The sequence below is a fragment of the Montipora foliosa genome, chromosome 11 (genome assembly GCF_036669935.1).
Source record: "Montipora foliosa isolate CH-2021 chromosome 11, ASM3666993v2, whole genome shotgun sequence".
NCBI classification, from domain to species: domain Eukaryota; kingdom Metazoa; phylum Cnidaria; class Anthozoa; order Scleractinia; family Acroporidae; genus Montipora; species Montipora foliosa.
Genome location: NC_090879.1, coordinates 35,853,610 through 35,861,104, shown reverse-complemented (window position 1 = coordinate 35,861,104; position 7,495 = coordinate 35,853,610). Strand labels below are relative to the sequence as shown.

Sequence of the window (7,495 nt, the reverse complement as noted above, 5' to 3'; positions counted from 1 at the left end):
AGGCCAAGACACAAACGAGAATGAGAAAGACGATTTAGAGGTAGGTTTATTTCAGATGTCATTTTGTGAGTTTTAGTCTCTGAAGTGCCTGAACGTTAGCTTGTGTTATCAAGAGTCTTCAAACTTCGTTCTCTTATTTTTCTGGAAATCATATCCTTTTTAAATAGCAAGTTCGTAAATTCCTAGTTACTGTGCACCACTGTTTTTTAGCTTTGACACATGTCTCGTTTGTGGCCCTTTCTTAGAGCTCCACATTTACTGCATGTTGGTGCTTTTCTTTTTCTTCGACCTCCAGCATTTTCTTGTTGTCTACACTGTGGCATTTCTTTTTAAAGCTAAACTCTGCAATGCTTGATGACGAACATGCTTTGTGATGTTATACCTTTCGCCTTTCTTTCCTTATATTTCGTAATCGCATCAGCTTTTGACTGTTTGTTCCATGTGGAGCATACTGGTTCAGGCACAATTGCTTGGAGTTCCTCTACAGTTTGCTTTAGTTGTCTTCTTGGAGTGGTGACTAGTACACAATAAATATCAGTTACGTAATCTGAAAAAGAATAGTGTGATTCTGAAGACAAACAAAGCAATTGTATTGCTTTTGTTTTTCAAAATCTATGCATAAGCATTTCATTTTAAAATTATATATGTACATGTACATTACCATAGTTTTGTTGTGATTTGCCTTCCTTCACTGTTGCCTCTCCATACTTTTGTTTTGGATAATTCACCCTTAAAGTAGCTTCTCCATTTGCATTGGTTTTGGCCTGTCTATTCAAATTGTAATTGAAGTGCAGTGCTGCTAAGAGGCATCTGTAATGTGAATGATAAAATATTTGCCCACCTTTTGTAGGGAATGACAGATGATGACAGTGAGAGTTAACCATAACCTAAAGTACCGGTAAGTATGTAGACATGCTTAAATAATAATATTACCACCTGCTCAGCATTCCAAGATAAGAGTAAGCTACAACAAGTTGCAAAATAGTGGAGACACTTCACCTTCTTGGGGCGTGATTAATTTCCCTATTATCTCTCACACTGCACCCCCCTCCCCCCCTTATCAGTGTTGCTAGCAAGACAAAAAAATGTTGGGAACTTAAGCAGTCAACATTGAAAGGGGGGAGGGGAGAGGAAGTGGGAAAGGTTTAAATTCTAGATACGGCGGGCATTGGAAGCTAGAAAAGGTGTTTTTTTAATGAAAGTGTCTCAACAATTTTGCAACTTGTTGTCTGAGTTGGTTGTCACTGTATTGGCGTACGGTCACTTTCTTTATTGGAACGCGAAGACGTCTATCGTTTGCCTTTAATATGGTGTTTGCAAAAAAAAGGGTTTAATTCTCTGAACTGCTGTGAATGGAAAATGGCCAGCGATAAACGGGATTTTGGCGGGGTTTCGGTATGACGTAATTTGAAGGCATTTCAATGCTTTCTGTGAGTCAAGTCGAAAATACACATAATTTGGTACACGAAAAGGTGTGATTTCCATCCTTTCGCTTTTTAAAGTACGCTAGAAATATCCTGGAACCGATTTCGAAATAATTTGCGTTAAACACCTATATTTTGGTCAACACATGACATCTAAAGCACGCGCAACATGTACGAAATTAGCTGTTGTTTACGAATAAGAAAAAGACATAACCTCTCCTTTAACTGCGATCGCATGCCATTTAAAGGGAACATCCACTTTCCGAAAAATCAATTCTTAGCAAACATTGTTATACAAAGATACATTTTCATAGAGGTCCATTTGTAACATTACTTATTGCTTTCGGGCTAGTCTGCTTCCAGAGAAGGGATTGGTCACGCTTACTAGCAAGTCTTCTAAGTGATGTGTCGGGTTGGCTAATTCCATGTTCTTTGGAATGACTGACTAAGCACAATGATCAAAAGAAAGCACCCGATTGTGCTAAATCCTTTGCGAGATTTGTTTTACAATGAGATACAAACGTGAACAAATTTGTACCGGCTACACATTATGACATTTATATGAAACGGTCTACACGGTCTACCACAACTTTTCACTGAGAAAATAATATGATATCATATTTCTTGCTGTTGCAATGGTAGACCGTGCTTGGATGGTAGACCGTTGGTAAATGGAATAGACGATATGTACAGGATTTCTAACTGTGTGAGCTTTATTACGAATCACCTGGTAATGTATTGGATTGATTAGAAAAGAAAGTACTAGTTGAATTGTGCTGTTTCCTCGAAGATACAATTTTCAACTGTAACGCCACCATCCCTGTTGACACACAATAAATGGTATTATGTTACATAATACGAGCCGTGTGTAACTTTCGGAGAATCAGATCTGCAGTGCAAAATACTTTGCTCGCTTTAGTATTTGGTATGGAGTCTTCTGTTAGCGATGATAAGTCCAAACACTCGCAAATCGATGCGACTGTATGTCAATAATTAATATCCTTTTGTGTTTGGTACAATGTGCTTTGCACTTCGCGTGCAAACTTCTGAAATGTTTCAGAGCTTATACCATATTTAATGATTGTTTCTTTAGTTCCTGCTTTTCTACGTTGAAACGTTTCCCTATAGGATTCAAATCCGGACTGGCAAAATTAATGCAATCAATCAGACAACAAGTTGCAAAAATAGTGCAGACACGTCACCTTCTTGGGGCGTAATTAATTTCCCTATTATCTCTCATACTGCAGCCCCCCTCCCCCCATTATCAGTGTTGCTAGCAAGACAAAAAAATGTTGGGAACTTAAGCAGTCAACATTGAAAGGGGGAGAGGGGAGAGGAAGTGGGAAAGGTTTAAATTCTAGATACGGAGGGCATTGGAGGCTACAAAAGGTGTTTCAACAATTTTGCAACTTGTTGTAGCATTTTAGGGGCAAATTGGTTTATGACTGAGTGGTAGCCTTCCAAAGAACTTGTTTGACCATTTGATGAGCCATTCTTAATGGCTTTTGTTAAGGAAGGTTTATTCAACTCATCTACCAGTTTTCCATAGGCATCTGAATCTGTAAAGTTGAAACATTTCAGTTACTGTTTTCAAGAACAATAATATTTTTTTAAGATAATGGTGAACGTAAAAGTGCGTTTTTTGTTACCTTTAGTCATCCACACTTTCTCCTTGGTTATAGGACCATGGTGACATTTGTTGAAGAGTCTGTTTGGCAAGTCCTGGTGTTTATTACGTGAGAAAGGAAAGCTTCAAACTTTGCCAGTTTCACCTCTCCTTGGAGTTCTTCAGTCGAAGTTACTGACCAATAGAAATGTCTCAAACATGCCTTTCTCCACCTCCCAATAATCTCACATGTCTTTTCCTTACTTAACTTGGTTAGAGTCTTCTGAATTTCTGCAATAATGTTAAGAACAAAAGATATTATATGGAAATACTAATTAATTCAGCCTCGTCATATTGCAGAAAATATAAATTATTGTTTTACTCCTATGATGTTTGTTGTCTTACGTTTTGCCACATGCCACAAGTCAAAAAAGTGTTCCACAAAAGGTTTGTTCAGCTCTCTGCACTTTTTGGGACAGGTCTCTCTCATCCATTTTGCAATGGATCTGTGTCTGTCAGATATGAATGACTTTATCTTCATTGCAGTGGTAAAGAGGTAGGCAAAAGCTCTTCGGTGCCCCAGAAACTCCATTCCAGAACTGCTGCCAGCTTCCTTACACTGCATATTCAAAACAAAATGAAACAAAATCTGGTGTAAAGCAGTTGTAATGACAACAGTCAGTATCTTCTGGTTAGCCCCTTTACAGCCGAGGGGTTCCCCATTGACAAGTAAAATTGTCTGGCATTAGACAAAGCAAAATCTATAATTGGCCACTGGGCTATAAAGAGTTGATTAAATTACAAAGAGAAATGGAACATTACCTGAACAAGAGCTACATCAATAATCAGACCAACAATGCAGCAGAAGATTGAGTATGTACAGAACTTAGCCGAATGACCCATGCTGTCATGTCTGCCATTACCAGCCAGGTCAACTTCTCTTCCTGCAAGACTGTTGATAATTCTGTCTCTGTCAGATCGCCAGAAAGTGACTATGGCTGGAATGAGCAAATGGCGCTGGTGATAATAGTAGCATGATCCATGGTACACCAAAAGATTCATATGCTTAAATGCCACCCAAATCTTCTTTATTGAAGCCCCAGCGCACAGTACTGCAAAACTGAGCAGCAGGTTCCCAGCAGGAAACTTTGCCAGTAATTTACGCTGGCTCTCCCAAGAAAATGTCCAGCAACATTTCTCACATTTCGCTGTCACTGATATAAATGTACCAGACTGGCTTAACTTCAAGTTTGGTTTTGGAGCAAAACAGGGGTGGCAGAACTGGAACAGAAGAAGCAATTTTGATAGGAAAATGATTGCTTTCGGTTCCTCCAGGATGTTCTTTCCATCAATTTCCAATCTGTTAATAGGTGAAACAAAATTTCATAAGTGCATCATGCTAGATTTTTTTTTTTCGTGTGTGTGTGTACATGTCTTTTAAGGTAAACCATTAAACACTTTCAACGTTTTACTGTAAGAGACTTTTTGTACAATAGAGTTGTTAACTGCTTTTGTTGTTTGTTGTTTTTTTTTTTGGAAAGAAAAAGTTCAACACAAATGACCACACCTTGGGTTCACATCTTCTTTTTTTGTGGAATCATCATCCCCAAGTTTATGATATTGTTCTTCGTTTTCCTCAGGGCTTGGAGTGTCATTCTCTGTGGGTGTCTGCTCGGTGTCATCCATAAACTCATCTATGTCGGAGTTGTGGTCACTTTCAAAGTCATTGTTATCTACCTGAGTACCTAAAAAATATTTAATAATGAATTAATATTGTAGTTGTAATCTTCAGTTCCATTATTATCAGTAGTATTGTTATAAATATGATTGTATTTTAAGTGTAAACTTACTTGACAACGAGTTTGGTGATCGCGTCTTCTGTTTTTGTTGACCCAGTAAATCCAGTATTTCTTTTTCCTGATTTTTCATTCGCCGTACTTTTGATTGAAGACATTTGACTTTCAGCTTCCATTTGTTAAGCTCCAACTAACTGTTTTCTTGGCCCTGGTCACTGTTCGTTGGCCCATCAGAAACCTATCACATTTTGACAACATAAATGTAAGATTGTAAAATTGCTGTTGGCCGAGAATTTGCGAGAGAATATACGTACCAAGTCGTCTGCGGTTTCCATTTGCTGTTCTTCAGAACTGGAATCGTTCGTCTCCACAACTGGAGGTGTCACAATTTCACCTTGGTCGGTATCTGTTTGGGTGACCAAATCATCGTTGCTTGAGCGATAATCGTCCTCCTTTTCATTGTTTCTGTAGGGAGTTTTACGTTTATGGATACCAATGTCTTTCAGCATCTGGAAAAAACCCATACACCAGAAAGATTATTTAAGATGTATGCCTCATATATAAACATGAAGTACCGCCATGATCGTTCTTAAAATTCCAAGTTGATTTGCGTAATTGGTGCACTGTTATGACACCTTCCCTTGATTAATTTCCTGATTTACGAAACTAAGGATTGAAAGACGAAAAAGGCAGCAAAATAGCCCCCAACAATGTGTGATTGATGGAAAAAAACCAGCGTCCTCACAACTACTTGCATCATTGCAAAATTCATAATAAAACAAAGTAGGCTGAATTCTCACCTTCCTGCGTCCTCTATTAGTGGCGGTGGATGATACCTGTTCATTTCCCGGACTCTTCCAAATCGTGGGAATAGACCTTGGCTTCAATATTCTTTTCTGCCCTTTCATGTGAACAGATCGTTCAAAACAACTCTCTTTAAAGTGAACGGAACATACCAGAAAACGACTGTCAGGATCAAAATTTGCCTGGTGCGTCCGTACAAAGCGCTTCCACAGAGCACAAGTCGCTTTGTCAGGCGGACAACGATGCAAAGAAATCCCCTTATCAACATCGCTTATGTTACTGCATCCCTGAACAACACACCGACTGGCCGGCATCGTTAATCTGTCCTAATTCCCCACCAATATTTGACAGAAGTCAAGGAAAATAATTTCAATTCACGCGCACTTCCCCTTTTTCACATATGTTTGTGTTGAGTAAGCGACGTCATCAGTCCTCGTTCCAGGTTTTCTCGAACAAGTATGCTGGCGACAAACCAACAATGGCGGCTACTGTGAAAAACACGTTTTTCGAGGCAATAACATTGAAATGTTGGTGAAAGTAAGTTAAATTTAGTATATGTAAAAGCGTATATGTTACAGGTCGGATTTGAGCCTTTTTGAAAAATCGTGTTTTTTTGTCGGAGTCCCCCTTTAAATGAAATCAAGTTCTCTACTAGAGTTGAAATTAGAGGCCGAATCCGAATTATCCACTCCCGAGCTTACAAGCATGTATCAGTGAGAAACTCTTACACAGTTTCATACAAAGATAACAACGAAATTAAGTATGGGCAAGTTGAAGTTTTTGTGCAAGCATCCAGTCTTCAGGATGATTCAGTCCAGTATGCAGCAGTGATTCTTCCATTTCTGGAACAGACTGGTTTTGTTCGCCCAACATATGAAGTTTTGGGTGTATGTCCTGTTACCATATTGTTTGCTGGTATCCACCTTTAAATGAGCATTGTATTTTAGTCCCCATTGAGAACATTGAAGACATTTGTGTTTGTATGGAGTTAAGAGACAATGGATCACCTGTTGTTTACATTGCTCATTTTCCAAATCACATCGAAAAAGATTGATGATTTTAGTTATTTTCTTCAACATAACACTGTTCACACTGTTGATGTCCAATTTGTTGACATAGTCTCTTTTTTATTACTGTCTCATAATAAATGATATTCTGACTAGCACTTTATGCGATAATCATTCACATCTTTTTAGAAGTCTCAAAGTAAACTTGCAATATGAATCTCACATGCTCATCCATTAGAATGGCACGAGAAACAGCATGCTGCAGTAAAGATGATAAATTCAGTGTAAGGCACATGTACATGTATTGCATCGGAAGTTCTACATTCATGTGCACACGTTCAATAAAATCTTTGTGGACAAAACAGTGGTACATATTTAAGTCAATTACATATTCCCCAGCTTACATAGCTGTATTGGAGCTTTTGTTGCATTAACATATTATTATTTTTATAATTTTATATTCTAAAAACCTGGGAAAAAAGGTTGTTGTAAATATAGTGTGCTATCACCTCATGGAAATCTTGAGCTCATAATCTAATTGTTAATTAAGGATATCTGTGTTATATCTCTCTTTTTGGCACTTCCAACCTACTCCTTCCCTTGACTTTCAATTATTTGAAGTTTGGGTGCCATCATCATCTTCCCAGCTACAGTTAAACTCATCGACACTCGATCAATTGCATTTATCATTAGATCCATTTTTCCTTACTTTTCGTTGGCCAAGAACCCACCAGGTGACCTGCAAGTAACTGTCTACAAATAATGGTCTGCTCATGCGTAGTACCGTCTAAGTGTGTTTGTTACAAATAACAAATGTATTCTGCTCTTGCGTAATATTGTAACCACACTCTTATGTAA

General features: G+C 38.2%; 1 pseudogene; it reads right to left on the bottom strand.

Moving 5' to 3' along the window:
• Positions 1-335: 335 nt before the first annotated feature.
• On the bottom strand, positions 336-5,944 carry LOC137976976 (uncharacterized; annotated as a pseudogene).
• Positions 5,945-7,495: the final 1,551 nt, after the last annotated feature.